This window comes from Callospermophilus lateralis, chromosome 3, assembly GCF_048772815.1.
Source record: "Callospermophilus lateralis isolate mCalLat2 chromosome 3, mCalLat2.hap1, whole genome shotgun sequence".
Classification (NCBI taxonomy): Eukaryota; Metazoa; Chordata; class Mammalia; order Rodentia; family Sciuridae; genus Callospermophilus; species Callospermophilus lateralis.
In genome coordinates, this window is record NC_135307.1 from 69,926,551 (window position 1) to 69,946,531 (window position 19,981).

General features: G+C 32.4%; 1 protein-coding gene and 1 pseudogene across 1 annotated transcript in view; one reads left to right on the forward strand and one right to left on the reverse strand.

Annotated features, from left to right (window-relative positions):
- Mnat1 (MNAT1 component of CDK activating kinase) overlaps nt 1–19,981 on the reverse strand; it is a 221,933-nt gene that overhangs the window by 104,917 nt on the left and 97,035 nt on the right. The window lies entirely within an intron of this gene.
- On the forward strand, nt 6,609–7,859 carry LOC143393847 (large ribosomal subunit protein uL4 pseudogene; annotated as a pseudogene).

The window sequence follows — 19,981 nt, forward strand, 5'->3', positions numbered from 1 at the left end:
TGAGCAAGAGAAAATCAAATGTGAGAGAGGTTTATACAGAGAGACAACTGGTCATGGAAACATATCCAGATCTTCCCCTCCCGCTCCAATCCAGGAGCTTATGGGATGCATTAGGAGAGATGGGCTTGGCTAGGAATTCAGAAGGTCTGGGGCAGGAGACTGAACCTGAGACCAGAAAGCATGGGGTTCACAGATGTCAGAGTAGAACTGGTTGCTCCACCACCTGAGTGGAACCCAGGGGCGATCCCAAGGGTAGAGTCTTCCAGCATGAACCAACAATTGCTGGGCCATGGAGGAGTGCTGATTTAAAATCTCCAGACCAACTGGCATTTAGAAAACAGCCTGGAGCCTACCAAAGCCTAATTCCTGCCTCCAGAGTTCCACCTATAGGATTACCTCTCTCACTCCAGTAACCATACCCTGAAGGTGGAGCAAGCATCATACTCCAGAAAACCTACATAGCACTGCTAAGAAGGGAAGTTGAGAATCTTCTGAACTCCGAAGGAAATAATTCTTTAACTTTTCATTGAGATTTTTTGTTGTTGTTCTTTTTTACTTTTCTGTTTAATTCTGACCTTAATGGTGGAATGGTTCATGGACATTTATACAATTTCACAGTTGTTGTTTTGTTTTTTCTCCTCATTTCTAGCATTTTTGAAACCAGTCATTTTTCATGGGCCAGTTTTTTAAGGATTAGGATGTTTGATTCATATATTTCAGTTTTGTTTGGTATTGTTTAATTTTTTTTATTTTTAACTTTTCAAACACCAATTTTGTCCTCTCCCTGTCTACCATTTGAATTGTGAACTCTTTTGCAAACTCACTGTTTTTATTGTAGGCAATAAGTGATCATTTCTATTTATTGTGACAATGCTATAGACAGCATAACAAGAACTTTTTCATTTAATGCTACATACTATTTGCATTAATTATTATTATTATTTGTCTTCCCATAAACAATGAGGTACTGGAAACCTTCAGCGACACTACAAGTCTACAGGTTAGAAATTCTACAGCCTAGAATCCATACTGTTAGATGGGTAGACACACAAACAGCATAAAAAATCAAGGGGAAAAATTGACCCAAACAACCAAGATACTTCAATAATGGAATCCATCGATGTGACAGTGGAAGAAACATTCGAAGGAGTTTAGAATATACAAGTTAAACTAATCTATGAGAAAAATAACACTGTAAGGAGTGAAATCAGAGAGAAAATATAGGAGATGAAAGATCACTTCAATAAAATAAAGCTGACCATGAAAATAACCATGGAGGAAAGCTATGAAAAGACTATCAACAGAACTTCCAAGAAATATGGGATAACCTGAAAAGACCAAACTTAAGATTTTATCAGAATACATGAAGGCATGGAGATACAAATCAAAGGAATACACAATCTTTTCAATGAAATAATACCTGAAAATTTCCCAAAACTAAACAATGAAATGGAAAATCAAATACAGGAGGCTTGCAGGACCCCAAATATACAAAATTACAACAGACACACACCAAGGCATATTATTATGAATATGCCTAACATACACAATAAGGATAGAATTTTAAAGGCTGTCAGAGAAAAACAACATGTCACATTTAGAGGAAAACCAATCTGGATCTCAGCTGATGGCTCAACACAGATCCTCAAAGCTAGGATGTCTTGGAATTATATACCAAGCGCTGAAAGAAAATGAATGCCAGCCAAGAATACTATACCCATGAAAATTAAGTTTCAGAAATTATGATGGAATAAAAGCCTTCCATGATTAAAAAAATTAAAAGAATTTACAACTAGAAAGCCTTACAAACATTCTCAATAAAATATTTCATGAAGAAGAAATGAAAAATAAAAGTGAACCAGCAAAGGGAGGAACTACACTAGAAAAATAGTCAACCAAGGAGAAACTAATTCAAATTAAAAACTAGAAATAAGTCAAAATGACAGGGAATAAAAATCATTTCTCAATAATAGCACTGAATGTAAATGGTCTAAACTCATCAAATCAAAAGACACAGACTGACAGATTGGATTAAAAAACAAGTCCCAACAATATGCTGTCTCCAAGAGAGTTACCTCATAGGCAAACACATCCACAGACTAGAGGCAAAAGGATGGGGAAAAGCATCATTCACACAGATCTCATAAACAAGCAGATGTTTCTATCCTTATATCAGATAAAGTGGACTTCAAGCCAAAGTGAATCAGAAGAGACCGAGAAGGTCATTTCATACTGCTTAAGGGAATTATACATCAACAAGACATAATAATCGTAAATATTTATGCCCCGAATAGTGGATCATCTATGTACATCAAACAATCCCTTCTCAATTTCAGGAATCTAATAGACCACAACACAATAATACTGGAAGACTTTAACATGCCTCTCACTACTAGAAGATCCTCCAAACAAAACCTAAATAAAGAAGCTACAGAACTAAAAACTACAATTAATAATTTAGACTTAAAAGATATATAGACTATTTCATCCATCAATAACTGAATAATCTTTCTTCTCAGCAGCACACACATTCTTCTCTAAAATAGACCATATCTTAGGCCACAAAGTAACTATTAGCAAATACAAAAAAATAGACATAATACCTTGTATTCTATTAGATCATAATAGAATGAAATTAGAAATCAATTATAAAATTAAAAATAGAAGCTACTCTAACACCTGGAGACTAAATAGTACTCTATTGAATGACCAGTGGATAGCACATGAAATAAGGGATGAAATTAAAAGATAATTAGTGCAAATTAAAGATTTGCACAACGGGAGCCTCTTCAGGTAGACTCCTATGCCCTATAGACGTGTTCCCATCATTTGTTTTTTTTCAAACACATCCGTGTTTTCTCATTCAACAAGATCTTTCAGGTCCATATTATCTTTTTCCAACCCCATCTCTGGAATCAGCCCTTTCTCCAATCCATTATCTTTTTATTATAGAGTGGTATTCAGAAATAAAATCTAGGCACCAAAAAAAAAAAAAAAAAATAGCCATTAGAGCTATTCCATAGGTATAATGCATTACATTTCTGCAACCCACATTAAATAATTTATAGTCACTAACATAGCTTTTAAAGGAAGAAAACCAAATCCATCAAGTTCAAATTTAGCTTTAAGCAGTGCAACTGTTCAATGTAGTAGAACTCAGCAAAAAATATAAGCGTAGTTCATCCTCACATTTTCCTATTTTTATTAAATAGTTTGGTAATCAGCGTTTTGACAACCCTAATTAGGAAAGAAAGCTAACACAATTATTCTCTGCAACATTTGCCACATAAATTTCTGTTCTCCTAGGTCTTTACAATGGAATCAATTTACCAAATATTTATCTATTTTGTATATATACAAAGTAAGAAAATTTTATACTGAGAGCTAAATTGAATTAAAACACCTAGGTATTTTTCTGAGAAGAAAGAAATAATGGTTAACTAAAACACAAAGGTCTAATGACCATATCTAATCACTAGTATACAAAATAAAATACAACTCAACCATCCAACATCATTACATTAAGATTTACATATGTATCATATATCTGGGCCTAGAATTCTAATTTATAAAAATTGTTTTTTATATATAGTGCATATTTTTTTATTCTAACTCTAGTATTATTACTTACCAATTTCTCATCTATTTCTCTATTTCATAATTCTTAGAAAACTATTTGGGTAGTTATTAATTCCCTTATTTTCTCACTTATAATTTTTTTCTACTATTACCTCCTTTAGATTCTTCTTTTGTCCTAAATTACTATGTTGGATGCATATAACACATGCTATCCCTTAATTTTAAAAGGGGAAGGAGGGGAACAAGACATGTTTAAAAGTCATAAAATGGAATTGTAGCAATGAGGAACAATCACTGAAAATGTTTGCACTTGGGGCTGGGGCTGGGGCTGTGGCTCAGTGGTAGAGCGCTTGCCTAGCATGTGTGAGGCACTGGGTTCGATCCTCAGCACCACATAAAAATAAACAAATAAAATAAAAATGTACTCTGTCCATCTACAACTCTAAAAAAAAAAAAAAAAAAGAAAATGCACCTAACTTTCAGGCTTTCTCTTCAACATGTTCAATCCCATGCAGCATCATTCTAGCTAGTTTAGTCATATTAATGGCATCACTGACATTGTGATCTTAAAATCCCTTACCAGAAAATGTACAAAGGCCTTGAAAAGACATTTCTCCAAATATGGTATACATGTAGCCGATAACTACATGAAAAGATGTTCAACATCACTAGCTATTAGGGAAATGCAAATCAACTCCATGATGAGATATCACTTTATACCTATATATACCTTTATACCTATAGCTTCTCAAAGGAGAAAATGGAAATAAGCAAGAAAAATCTGAACTCTTAGGAACTGCTGCTGGAAATGTAAAATGGTACAGCCACTATGGAAAACAGTATAGCAAGTCCTCAAAAAATTAAGAACAGAATTACCAGCAATTCCACTTCTGGATGTATATCAGAGAAAAGTCAAAGAACAGTTTCAAACCCATTATCCTTTTGTTATAGAATAGTATTCAGAAATAAAATCTAGGCACCAAAAAAAAAAAAAAAAAGCCATTAGAGCTATTCCATAGGTATAATGCATTACATTTCTACAACCCACATTAAATAATTCATACACTCATGCATGTTCATAGAAGCAAAATTTACAATAGCCAAATAATGATACACTGGTAGATGCAATCCAGTATATACTGAAGGATGAATGAATAAATAAAATGTGGTGTATATGTATAAATATACATACAATCAAATATTATTCAGCCTTATAAAGGAAGAAAATTCTGACGTATGACACAGGGATAAACCTGAAGACCTTAGGGTAAGTGAAATAAGCCCATCATAAAAAGACAAATGTTATATAATAACAGTTATATGAAGTTCCTAAAGTAGTCAATTTCGTAGAGACAAAAAATAGAAGGCGGTTGCCAGAAGATAAAAGTAGGGAGAATAATAATAAGTGGAATATTTTGAGTAGTAATCTGACATTCCTGTTTTCAAACGTCGTATTCATAGGTTGCTAGGCACTAAATATTGCTGTTATGTTATACAAAAAGTCCAGTTATCATTGTCATGTGTAAGTTAAGAGAGATGAGGAAGGCAGTAGAGAAGGGAAAAGGAAAAAGAAAAACCTTAAACAATTAAAGAAGCACACCCATTAAAACCCCAGTAACATTTCATTCATCCAGGATGGCTGGCACAGAATAGGTAGCTTCAAGAGCTGGAACATTTTCCAGGGAAGAAAATACTTGAGAAAGACAATGTTTTTAAGTCATTACAGCAAAAAGCAACACAATAAAACTAATCACCCCCTAAATATTAACAACACCCAAGCGACTGAAGTTATGCTATCATATAATTTAAAATCTTCTCTGAATTTTATAGACACATAAAAAAGTCATCTAATAATATTCATTGTTTACTCTGCACCAGGCACTATTCAAAGGGTTTTAAATGCATTATCTCATTAGCATTCAAAATAATTTCACAAGGTAAGTACTTTAATCCCTACTCTCCTAGTAAGGAAATGGGACTAAAACATGTGACTGAATAAGCTCATACCTAGTTAGTGACAAGTTAAAGATCAGAAGCCAAATCTATTAAATTCCAAAGTCTGTGTTTTTCTCTTTAACTCCCTGATTTTATGAATATGGAAATTAATATCTCTCAAATATAAATCTTACTAAGATTGAATAGTCATAGTCAGACACTAATCCCTGTTCAGTGTCAGTTCTGCCACTCTACATTGAATGTTAATAACTTATTTATAGACAATATAATGTTTGCTTAATTTAAAAGTATAATGTCAAAAAGTGAATCACAGATGGTTTAGATCAAATTTTACACAAATTCTAATAGCTCAGATACTTAAAATACCATAGGAGTATTAAAAAATTAAAGGTTGGGGATATAGCTCAGTGGTAGAGTGCTTACCTAGCACACATGAGACCTTGGGTTTAATTAGCAGGAGAAGTAGAGTGGGGTACATATAAATAAATGAGATATTTACAGAAAAATAAATATTATTTGGTGGTTATTCTGTTTATCATTAAGAAGAGTAAAATAAAGTTCACATATGATACACAAATTGGCCTTCTAACATTCAAGCTATCCCCCTTCCAGCCAAAGAATAAAAACCAGTGTGAGATATAGATGGTAAATTTCTGAGATATAAAACCTAGGAAGAACTTAGATGACATCATTTACCCTGACTGACATAATTAAGATTTTTTAAAAATCACCAACAGATCGGATTATGTCCTAACAACTCATGAGAAAATTGTTATGAGTTTTAAGTGACTGAAGGCAAAAGGGTGTTCAAAAAGTCTGTATAGATGCAAAATATTATTGAATGTAATATTTCCACCAACACAATATGATATTTTTCTAAATGATCAGTAAAAGGAAAATTCAGATCAAGGAAGTCATATTGTATGAGAAACTTAGTCATACAAATAAATAAAATTTATCTGGGTGCCATATGGTACTTAAGTGCTACAGAAGATCAGAAGTGAGGCTAAGTACTTCCTTTTCCTGTGGGAGCAGCTGGATCGACAGGAGCCTGGCCTTCTCCTCTCCCGGCTATGGCTTGTGCTCGACCCCTGATATCTGTGTACTCTGAAAAGGGGGAGTCATCTAGCAAAAATCTCACTTTGCCTGCTGTGTTCAAGGCTCCAATTTGATCAGATATTGTGAACTCTGTTCATACCAACTTGTGTAAAAACAACAGACAGCCTTATGCTGTCAGTGAATTGGCAGGTCATCAAACCAGTGCTGAGTCTTGGGGTACTCGCAGAAGTGTGGCTCGAATTCCCAGAGTTCGAGGTGTTGGGACCCACCATTCTGGCCAGGGTGCCTTTGGAAATATGTGCAGAAGAGGCTACATGTTCACACCAACCAAAACATGGCATCGTTGGCACCCTAGAGTGAACACAACCCAAAAGTGATAGTATCTGCTCTACCTTGGCTGCCTCAGCCTGACCAGCACTGGCATTGTCTAAAGGTCACCGAATTGAGGAAGTTCCTGAACTCCCTTTGGTGGTGGAAGATAAAGTTGAAGGTTACAAGAAGACCAAGGAGGCTGTTTTGCTTCTTAAGAAGCTTAAAGCCTAGAATGCTATCAAAAAGGTCTATGCCTCTCAAGGAATGAAAGCTGGCAAAGGCAAAATGAGAAACCAAACCGTCATTGTATATAGCACAGGGGCCCCTGTATAACAAAGACAATGGTATCATCAAGGCCTTCAGAAACATTCCTGAAATTACTCTACTTAATGTAAGCAAACTTAACATTTTGAAACTTGCTTCTGGTGGGGCATTTCTGCATTTGGACTGAAAGTGCTTTTCGAAAGTTAGATGAACTATGTGGCATTTGGCTTAAAGCTGCTTCCCTCAAGAGTAACTATAACCTCCCTATGCACAAGATGATCAATACAGACCTGAGCAGAATCTTGAAAAGCCCAGAAATTCAAAGAGCTCTCAGGGTACCACATAAGAAGATTCATCGCAGAGTCCTGAAGAAGAATCCATTGAAAAACCTGAGAATCAAGTTGAAGCTAAACCCATACGCAAAGACTATGCGCAGGAATACCATTCTTCAACAGGCCAAGAATCACAAACTCCAGGTGAATTATCAGCAGCAGCTAAATCAGATAAGAAAGATCAGAAGGGGGCTGCAGGCAAGAAGCCTGTGGTGAAGAAGCAGGGATAGAAGGCTGTTGGTGTTAAGCAGAAGAAGCCTGTGGGGAAGAAGGCTGCACCTTCCAAGAAACCAATAGCTGAAAAGAAAACCAGCAGAAAAGAAACCTGTTGCAGAAGAGAAAAAGTCTGCTGCATAAACTCTTACATTAAATCTGTTTTATTCCATAAGTTTAAATAATTTTGGACACTTTATTTTGAATAAAGAGCTGATCAAAGATGTAGTGACAAAAAAAAAAGAAAATCAGAAGTGAGGAAGATTAATAAAGGTCAAAAACTGCAACTTGAGCTAGACTTCAGAAACTGAACGAGCTCCACAAAGGCAAGGCAAGGGGGAGGACAGTAATACTATCAGAGCAATATGTATGTTGTTTCTCAACAAGTAAGAAAACTTAAGTAGAGAAAAGGTATATGGGGAAGGGAGGGTGAGAAGAAATTGAAATCATACAGAGAGCTTGAATTACAGCCAGAAAAGACTCTATAGCTAATTTGAACTTCACAAGGTAAGAAACCAGAGCCTTCAAAAACAATATTGGAATATCTTGTTTCTATCATATGAACAAATAAATGATAACATGAACATTTAATATCACAAGAAAGTGCAAAGTAAGATGCTCATGTACACTGCTAGTAGGACAGCAAATTACTAAATTGCTTTTTTTAAAAAAAGCAATTTAGTAAACTGTTAAACATTTTGACCTAGTAATTTCATTTGTAAGAATTTATGAGAAAAAAATCAAAAATATAATAAACTTTTATTCATAAGACTGTTCACCACATTTTATACTGTGATAAGCCAAAAGGAAACAATGTCCAAACTATATTGGAAAACTTAAGTAAACATATGTTAAATAATAATATAAAACAGAATGTAGCCATTAAAATAGTTCAATGAAAAATCATAAAATATTAAGTATATAATCAATATAGTCTATTTTTTATATCTGCATAAGAAAACAATGTTAATGGCAGCTATCTTTAGGTGATAAAATTATAAAATATTCATATTTTCATCTTTATTGGACTATTTTCTAGATAGGCCAAGTGGGTATATTTTATATTTACCACCTTATAAATAAAATAAAAATATCCTAGGGACAATATTGAATAACACCATAGAGGAATGAGCTGAAAAGCCATACTTCAAGACAACCAGTCTGTTCTCTTCAATAAATCAATGTCATAAGAACTACAAAGTATGGGGTAGGGTGGGTTCTTCTAGATTAGAAAGAAAATTAACATAGTCTTTAATAAACATCATAAGAATCCTTGCTTTAAGTATTGAATTGGATAGAGTAAAAAAATGAGATATCTGGGAGACAACTAGGGATATTTTGAAAATGGACTGGATATCAAATGATATTATACAATTGTTGTTCATTTTCTTTATAGTAATTTCTGAGAATGTCCTACACAGGAACAGGTCAGAGGAAGATGCAGGCTGAAGAAGTGAAAAGTAAAATTTCATGAAAACTGTAAATTACTTTAAACTAGTTCAGAAAAAAATAAAATCTATGAAAAAATATGCCAGAATATTAAAGATTATTTAATCTAGGCATTAGGCATGAGTATTCATTAGTCTTCTACTTTGATAATTCTCAAATTTTTCATCATAAAAATTTTAAAATAGATCATGGAATCTTTATTATTTTTGAAAAAAAAAAAAGTTATGCATGTATAGCAAAGAAAAACAGAAAAAAACTGCCAAAGAAAGAACCAGAATGGGTGCTGGGTTGTGGCTTAGTGGTAGAGCACTTGCCTAGCTTGTGTGAGGCACTAGATTTGACTCTCAAGCACTGCAAATAAAATAAAGGTTCATTGACATCTAAAAAAACTATTTTCAAAAAACAAGAAAGAACAGAATGAAGCAGGTCAAATTTGCAGCTATTTTAGTAATTAAGGGTGAAGAAATATAGTTCAAATTTGAATAATAACTGAGGTGAAAAGAAAAACTAAAGAATAATGATTGTTATTAAAACTAAAAGATTTGGTAGCAATCTAGTATATCTGAGGTGGAAACTAATATGAGAAAATCAGAGAGAACTAACTAGTAGAAACAGGAAAATTAGGAAAGGGAAGTCTTGAGGATAAAGATTTTTTTAAAAAGATAAAATGCAGACTGGGAGAAATTATTTGCAAATCAATTACTTTATAAATAAATTTTATTCAGAATATATATATATATATATATATACAGAACTCTTATAACTAAATAATAAAAAGATAACCCAATTTAAAAATGGGCTAAGGCTTTAACAGACATTTCACCAACAAAGAAATACAAATAGCTGATAAGTACATGAAATAATGCCCAATATCATTAATCTTCAGAAAAAAAAAAGATAAATTAAAGCACAATGAAATACATAGCTATAATTAAAAGAACAAACAATAAAAAAGTATTAGTAAGGATGTGGAGAAATTAGAACCCTTTTACATAACAGATGAGTATGTACACTGATATAGCCACTTTGTAAATTAATTTAGTAGTTTTTATGAAATTTACAAGTAACTTTATTATATGGTTTAGTAATTCCACTTATAAGTATCTACCCAAGAGAAATAAAAACCTATGATCACACAAAGATTTATACATGAGTGTTCATATAAGCATTACTGATAGTAGCCAAATAGTAAAAATAATCTAAATTTTCATCAACTAATGAATGAATAAACAAGATGAAGTATAGTCATACAATATGAATATGAATTCGTTCATTCAATGATCATATAATAATGTTGAATACAGTACTATTCAGCAATAAAAAACATAAAATGCTGATACATACTACAATATGGAACTACTTCAGAAACTATACAAATTAGAATTTTTAAAAAGCCAGCTGCGAAAGACCACATATTGTATAGGCTCAACTTTTATGAAATGTCCAGAAAGGACAAATCTGGAGATAGAAAGCAAGTTAATGACTGCTACAGGCTAGGAACATGAATGTATCATTACTCAAAAGGAGTATGAGACACATTTTTAGAATAATGAAAACATACTTAAAGTGTATAATGAAAGTAATAATCCAATGATTTACTAAAAACCACCAAATTGTACATTTTAAATGAGTAATTTTATAGTAATTATACCTCAATAAAACTGTTAAGAGTATAAGATGGTCCATTCATATCAACTCAAGATTGTTGACTGCAAAAAATCCAAATAGAAATGTTCAGTAAAGGCAGATGGAAATATAAAACAAACTCAAAAGAAACTGTACAATCATGAGCATCAAAATGATTGTCAAACTCACAGAACAAGTAAGACTGGGGGAAGAGAGAATGTATACAGAGTAGTGTCTGTCCTAGCGTTGAGTCCTAAAAAATACTCACATTAAGTAATTCAAGTATATTCTGTTGATTTTCAAAATCAGAACATAAAACTTAAGCCCTTTCCATTTTTATTATTGTTGCCACATGAATAATAAATAAGGCTTTGAAGGTAAAAATGTCTTTAAAAGAGCCACCAAAAGTCATATAATCTTAGCTAATATCCACACTGAGGGAAAGGGGGAGATGCATGTAAACTGTACATTCAATAATATAATTAATGTTTTTATTCCCCTGGAATATACCAAAAAAGAGCCCCTGCTTCTCCCTGAAAGATGCAGCTTAGATTCCTAGCTTCTGCTGGTCAAAAGTATAAGCATATATGGAAAGTTTTGAAAATGCAGCTCATTTCCATACAGAAAAGTAAACATTTGAATAACCATGCAAAGGTTGTACATGGCTGCTTTCAATAATCTGAAATATACTGCTTAATTTTTCTTACTCAACAAGTTCAAAGGCTACTACAAAAAAAAGAGTTTGTAATTTACTAAAACTTATGTTAGATAATCTATATACTGCAAATATTACCTTTATTCTTTCCCCCCCCCCCAAATAAAGGAAAAGCAAAGACTAACTTCATGGTAACTCTAAACAATAGCTATGTTAAAATACACATGACTAAAACATTTCAAATAATAATACTAAAGAATACATTGTATTATTGTCTATTAAAAATAGCAATGGAAATAGTCAATTAGTATCATTAGTATGTAGGTTGTTTATATAAACAATAATAGAAATACTAAACATAAAAATAAAGTTCTATTCCAATCAGTATATGGCTTTCTATTAAGTTACCACAGACAAGGTTGAAATTCATAATAGTAATTTAGGTTGATAGGTTAATTCTGATTTTTATCTGAAAATAGTTTAACACAAGTTAAAATTCAGAACTTTCTTTTAAATCTTCCTCAATGACTCATTCGCCAGGCTAGCCTCATCTTCAACATATACTAATAAGCCCTTCAAGCTTCTGAAAATCTTTGTGTAATTAGCTTTTAGTATCTTTCCCATAAGAAGGTAAAGTGTTCACTGTCATACTTTATAGCATAATGCCTTTTACCAAAGAGCTGCTCAACATTTTGCCGAACTAAAGAACAATATAAATGTGCATGTGAATGGTCAGCTAAAGGATCCTACCATGAACACTAGGGCAGAGGTAAAATGATCAGGTTTTCAAATTCTATAAATTTAAGAATGTTTTTGCTAAGCATAAACTATTGGAATTTCATTAACTACATATACTGTGAAGTGTAAATATGAATAAATCTCCACCTTTACTATTTTTGCTTTCATTTACTCATTGTAGTCAGTGGTTGCTTTTCATCCATACACTGGGGATATACTTTCTAGCCATTTAAGTACTCATTTTAACAAAATTCCAGATAATAAAACACTGTAAAAGTATTCATCACCCATTCATACAACAAATACTGATCATCTACTATGCCAAGAACTGAAAAGTACATCAGTGAATGAAAGCAAACAAACAAGAAAGATAGAAGTCCCTGCACTAAGGGAACTTGTATTCTAGTAAATCATGTTACAATGAGATTATGCCTTCTACTTTTATTTTTAGGGTCCTTTAAATTAAAAAAAAAGGGGGGGGGGGGCTGGGGTTGTAGCTCAGTGACATAGCCCTTGCCTCACACAGGTGAGGCACTGGGTTTGATCCTCAGCACCACATAAAAATAAACAAACAAAATAAAGATATTGTGGTCCATCTATAACTAAAAAAATTGTTTTAAAAAATGACAGTGGTGGTGGTAGTTTTCATAACTTATGTTAAATTCATCAAATTCTGTAGAAGGTGTTACATTTTTAAATCAGTAATCAGGGGGCTGGGGATGTGGCTCAAGCAGTAGCGCGCTCGCCGGGCATGCGTGAGGCCCGGGTTCGATCCTCAGCACCACTTACAAAGATGTTATGTCCGCCAATAACAAAAAATAAATATTAAAAATTCTCTCTCTCTCTCTCTTTCAAAAAAATCAGTAATCAGAATATTCCATTGTTCTAGTATGATTAAATCAATAGATTCTAGGGACTACTTACACAGAAATAGTTTACAGGAAGCTTTCTAGAAAATCAACTGAGGTATTTCTGAAATAATGTTTCTATTTTGGTAAACATCCTAAAAATTTAAATACGTTTGAGCACATATGTTGTGAGTTTGTGTATATACATACATATATATATATGTATATGGATATAAAATTTATTTAATTGTGTGTATATGTACGTATGTATTTGTACGGGGATTGAATCCAGGGGTGCTTAACTACTGAGCCATTTCCCTACCCCTTTTATATTTTATTTTGAGACAGGGCCTTGCTAAGTCCCATATATAATTTTTTAATGGGTTAGAGAACTTCAAGAATATACCTGGCATTGTCTACAAGCTGCTCATTCTGAGTCACATTTTTTTGGTAATTCAGTTGTTTTCAATTTATTTTAGGAACAAGCAGAGCAATTTTTATACTATGATGTTCCGGTCACTCTAGGGTGATGTCAGCCTATCATCACTGTAACAGCTGCATGTAATAACTTCCTGGTAGCACATAATTTCATGGGAAGAACAATTCATTCCCTCTACTCCCAAAATTACTTTCTCTAATTTCTTTCAAAATTAACAGTAACAATAAAAGAACAAATGAGGGGCAAGACTCTGTGTGTTAAGAAGAACTTTGTACTTACCCAGGCATTGCCTTTAAACTGGAATAAACTGAGGTAAAACATTTTATTTCTCAAAGCTGCATTTTTATCATCTACAGTAGCAGCTGAGGGCAGGGGGGTTGGGAAGACTGGATTATCAGGTCTAGCCACTCTGGTATCATGACCACAAAGTAGAAATAAGCCACTGTTTCACAATGTATCACAAAAATTAACAAAATTTTCCTCAAATTTAATATGAACTAGTGTGATTCTATACACAATAAACAACCAGAGTGGAAAAAAAAAAAAAAAAGCACACTAATCCCTGGATTCCCAACTCTCTACTAGAATCATTCGACAATATGCAGTTTTGGAATTGGTAAATAATTTTTCAAAATTATTATGGTTGGCTCTTTCAAGCATTCTAATGACTTACCCCCACGAAGAGGTTTTATAAGCATTCTTTGTCTTTTAAAATGAGGAGGTGACCAATTACCCAAAACGACTTTTTTCTAAAATTTTTCCATTCCTCCAAAGACTACAAATGGAACCACCATATGACCCAGCTATCATTTATTGCTATTTATCCAAAAGATCTAAAATCAGCATACAGAGATGCATGCATACCAATATTTCAGGCAACACAATTCAAAACAGTTGAATTATGGAACCAGCCTAGGTGCCCATCAACAGATGAATCGATAAAGAAAATGGGGTATATATGTACACAATAAAGTTTTATTCAGTCATAAAGAATGAGATAATGTCCTTTGTGGGTGCATGGATCGAACTAGAGAACATCAGGCTAAGTGAAATAAGCCAGCCAGATTCACAATGTTAAGGTTCACATGTCAAGGATCTCATATGTAGAAGCTAGAGACAGAGGGAAAAAGAGGAATTTTGGGGGTGGAGTGTGCACTCATAAAAACAAATGGAAATAGAGTCAAGTCAAGAAAGAGGATCAAGAGTGAGGGAGGAGGGGAACATGTGGGGAAGTGCTGGGGAATGAAACCTACCAAATTATGCTATATCCACATATGAATATACCTCAATGATCTCGTTATTTATGTAACACATGAGTTAAAATAATGATGATAATGGTGACAAGGAAATCAATAGAGTAGAGCACATGGATGGGGCAGAGAGAAGGTACTGGATAATGGAATTATGTTATGTGCACGTAGGCATGTAGCATAACGAATCCCATTATTTTGTATAATTATAATGCATCAATTAAAAAAAGGGTTTTCCAAAATATGAAAATGTTTCTTCTTGTATATACTGGCAACAGCATCATATTTTCTGGCTTATTTCCCTTCAAATATGTGAGATATGCTTCAAAACATCAAACAATAATTTCTATAATTATTTAGCTGGGGCTTAAGTTTCTTTTAATCATTAGAAATCAAATTACCTAAAGAGCTATATAGTAACTTGGCCAAGCTAAGTCTCCAAAAATATTTCTAGTAAACTGGCCCTGGAAACTTCATCAACATCTGTTCACTACGTGAAATAAATTTTTTTAAATTTATATATAACAGCGGAGTGAAATAACTTTAATGATTTGTTAGGCAAATTCATTTGCAATCTCCTCCCAAAAAATACATCATTCAGTGCTCAACACAATTCCCAGAAAAATGTTCTTTAATAATATTTCAATTCCATTTTTAGAGCACTTAGTATACCAATATATACTATTCCTTAAAAGGTTTAAAAATAAATAACATATTTAGAAATAAAAAGATTATAAAAAATACCTTAAAAGGTTTAAAAATAAATAACATATTTAGAAATAAAAATATTATAAAAAATATAAATAATACCTACCATTAAAATATTATTATAAAAAATAGAAACATTAAATCTTCTCAGATAACATATTATTACAAACAAATCCTGGATATTTAAAAAAGCATTGCTGCTAATTTTAAAAAAAGCAATGCTATATATAAATTCCTTCTGTATTGGCTTAGAACCAATATGGCTCATTTAGAAACTAACTGCAACAACATATTTGTTGACACAAGCAATTATTATTTAGTAAGTCATGGGTCTCAAACCACTGTCTCCCTCTGCTATATCCTATTTTGACTATAAGAGCCTCATGCAAGTTACCTCCCTATCTGAAAAATGAAAAATTAAACATAGAAAAGGACTTAAATTAACATCTCTGCCTTAAATAGTTCTACACCTTGAACATCCAAAGAGATCCAAATAATACCTAGAAGGGTCATAAGTTATGCAATTGACTTAATTCAACATGGCTATACAGTGATTCTACTCAGGGTAAAGTAAATAATGGTCAAATAAATAGCTCATAAAATATACTATTCATTGTTTTATGCATATTTTATCTGTTTTTATAAATCCAACTCAGTTAGTTTTTCCTCTGGCATTAAAACACATCACTGTTTCTTCTATGGAAAACCAAATAAAGTAATTGGCTTGTATTTAAAATCCATGTTGTTTCAAAATGTTCCTTATTAGAGGAAGAGAGGCATTCTTTTTTGCTATTTTTGACCCTGGTCTGTTGTTGTTTTCAACTTCAACTGAATTCAGGTAAGTTAAATGTACATGTAATAAGACTCCACTGAACACGACAGGTATTTGAATGTTTATTCAATTGAATTCATGGAAGAGAGACATAGCATTTGAAAGCTGTAGCCACCTTTAATTCCAGGTACTCTGGAGGCTAAAAGGATCTCAAATTCAAGCCCACACTAAGTACACTTGATTATTTTATTAAATTATAAGATAAATGGAAATAGGGAAATATGCCAGAGGCTTAAGAGAAAGATAGGGTTAGGGTCAAAGAAAGAAATTTTGTTTATTTTAATTTGTTTTGGTTGTTCTAGGTTTATTTTTTCTTAAGACACTGATAAATGATGCAGTGTTGAAAAGTATTATTTTTACATTCTTTCTCTGATGCTTGTCTTGCTACTGAACTACCATTTGCTGCCAAAAGGACATAGCGTCCAGCAAATCATATCTGTTTCTAAAAAAAGATCAGAAAGGAAAAACATCAAGGAGACTATCTGGAGAGACAAACCTGTTTCTTTAAAAAGAATCTATATTAACTGTAAGAAAAGTAGCATTTGCCAAGCTGTTTAAAAACAGCTTTTCAGGCACATAGCATTTTTGCTTATTTTCTTTGGTAATTACAAAAGTAATTTCCAAGAAAGAATTTTCATCTTAGCATAATAAGTAAACTAGTAGTTAGCCAATGATAATGACAACTTATATATAAATTTAATTTCTAATGCAATAAAGTATAAAAATTGCTCCATTTAAAGTTCTTTACATATACTATTATTATGTAAGCAAAACAAAAATATCAGGTAAGATCTGTAGTTTTCAAGACAGAAACATTTTTTCAGTGAAAAGATAACAGATAGCTTCCTTTATATCATAGTAGAGAATGGATAATTTATGAGAGCCTATTTTATTTAGACCTGAATTCTTTATGCTTAGTACAGTGCTTGGTACATAATAGGAATGTTTGTTTTAAAAGTAAATGGATGTTTTATAATGATTTCTCCAATCCTCTGCTCCAACCAATCCCCCAAAAACTATAGAACAAAGCTCTTGATTCTATATAAAGGTCATTTAACTATAAAGAGTCATTATTGTGCCAATTCAGTGTAGAAAATATGTGGAAAGCTAATCAGGTTGTAATTGACTATCTTTATTTGTATAAAAGAAACAACAAATATTAATACCCTAAACATCCCAAAATTTCCATTCCCAAATCAAACAACATACACATATCACCACTATCACCACCACAACTACCACTCACAAATTACTCTGCAAACAGATCCCAACTCTAAAATGCAGAACAGAATATTTAGGACACTGATTCCCTTTCACTTGCAATTCACATGAACTGTCTTTTACTAAATTATATAGATATAGAATATGATTATTAACAGTGCTAGTCCATCTAAATGACACAAAAACATTTGTTGAACACTTACTATTTATGCATTATATATTCATTTGAGATAAGTATGTTTTATCTATTTTATAGGAAAAGAAACTGACACGGTTCAAGTCTAAGCAACCTGCCCAAGTTTTAAACCCTATACTGCCAGAATCCAATAAGTACAGGAAAATTTTGAAATTTTGAAAATTCATTTATTAAACATTTAGTGGTTGTTAGGCACTGCGAAGGAATAATAGAAAGTGTATCACCAGAACTGACCTTGTTTTCAAGCATTTAACAATATTTATTTGAATATATATTTATTAATCATAAATTATAAGGAGCTTATTTATTTTTAAAATATCAGTATATAAGTTCTTTTTAAATGAGTTACCCCAGTTCATTATTGTTTTAGAAAATATTTATGTTCAACAACTTCTTAACACATTTAAAATTGTGTACAAATTTCATCTGTACTGACATATGCTTCATCTTTAACAGATACTCTTAGAAGTTCAGTCTTCTCATAACAAACAAAAATTATTTATTTTTCAAATAACATGTAAATTAATGGCTTATTTGTGAATCCCTACAACCTGCACATACTTTGAAATATGAAGTAGCAATGTACAAGTAAACTACCTTTCTGGAAAATTATATATTCTAATCAATCCTTTAAATCACAGTTCACTATATTTAACATATCATTATTAAAAATTGATAGGTTTTTATGTTTATATATGAATTTCATAAGCACTGCATAAGAAATCACAAGTCTTTCTAAATTTTTCATCTGTGAACACTTGTATGTGATCATAAGCAAATATAAGCACCCAAACTGTCACATCATTTGTTTTATTTTAAGAGAAAACTAATTTTATCCTTTAATCTTTCTTTCATAAATAAGTTAAACTACATGAAAGTAAAGAGTGATACATTTATTAAAACAATATCCTAGAGGACAGAGAAAACAACTGATATGGGAAGAGTTTAATGAACACAGCTTTGAAACTGTTCTGGAAATCACAGGCTTAATGAAAGTACTAACATTCTTTCAGTTGCAGAGACAGGTGCTGCTGCCAATCAGCTGCATTTGCTGAAACACATTCTAAAGATTATTAATTAATCTTTATACTGAAACCAATGGTTATCTGTCATTTTGCTATGATCACCATTTTTTTTAAGTCACCAAAAAAATATAAGAAAGAAACAGCCATCAAACACAACTCCGGATAAGCTCTACATCTGTTTACTTAGTTCTGTCATTTCCTGATATTCGTTATATTAAGCTCAAAGCTTCCACTGCCTGAAGTCATGGGTCTTACAGTCTCTCCACTATTTCTATTTACCAAAAATATACTAAAATATTTCTGAGATATTTGGGGGGAAATCATAAATAAATAAATACACCCTTTTTTTGCTACTGTTTGTAAATAAACCAAATAAGCTCTGAAAAATATGATTTGTGAAGGCACTGTTCTTCATATCACATCTGCACTCTCATTTGAATTCACCCACACTCCTGGCTTTCACTGCACATACCTCTGTATACTTTACGACCATGTTATCCTACCTTCGCTATATAAACATTGTTTCAGAACACATTCACAATTTAACAAATATTACATAGTTTATATTTCTGAATCTGGGCGATTTGATTAAAATGATTCTGAAGATCTTTATAAATACTCTGAAAAGAGTGCCAAAGAACATATTTTAAATCCACTTGAAAACACAAACATATATAGTAAATGAAAAATGTATTTTATGATTTTTTTCCATTCTTTTGATGTTTTAAGTTAACATTAATTCTTAAATCTCAAATAACACTTATGTTCTACCATGTTTTTAAAGTCACTTTCATTCAACTGTACATGCCTGTAACCTCCACAATGACCTCTACAAAAGCAGTTGTGCACTTTACTGTGGTGCAAATCCTCACAGACAAGTTGAACCTGTTCTTTTTGGCACTAAGCCCTTGTGCTGCACACACAGCTGAGATTTATTATAAAAGGGGAACTAAGGGGCATTATTTCACAACATTTATCCTTCACATATAGCCAAGTATAATCTTTTACAACCTTTGAGAGCTCTTAAATAAACAGATCTTCTCTTAATCACACAAAGTGTATTTGTCACCAATCAAATGGCATATTAAGATTCATTTTGCACTAGGAAAAAGCAAGCACACAAAGCATATATACTAAGAGTTGTAAAAATTAGTTTCTTAATATCTATTCAAAAACAATAATGCTTTTAATCCTGAGACCTTAGAACAATTACTGCCTTAGCTGCCTTAGCAAGGTCAAGGCAGCAAAATAATTAATAAAAACCTGTCTGCAAGTATCT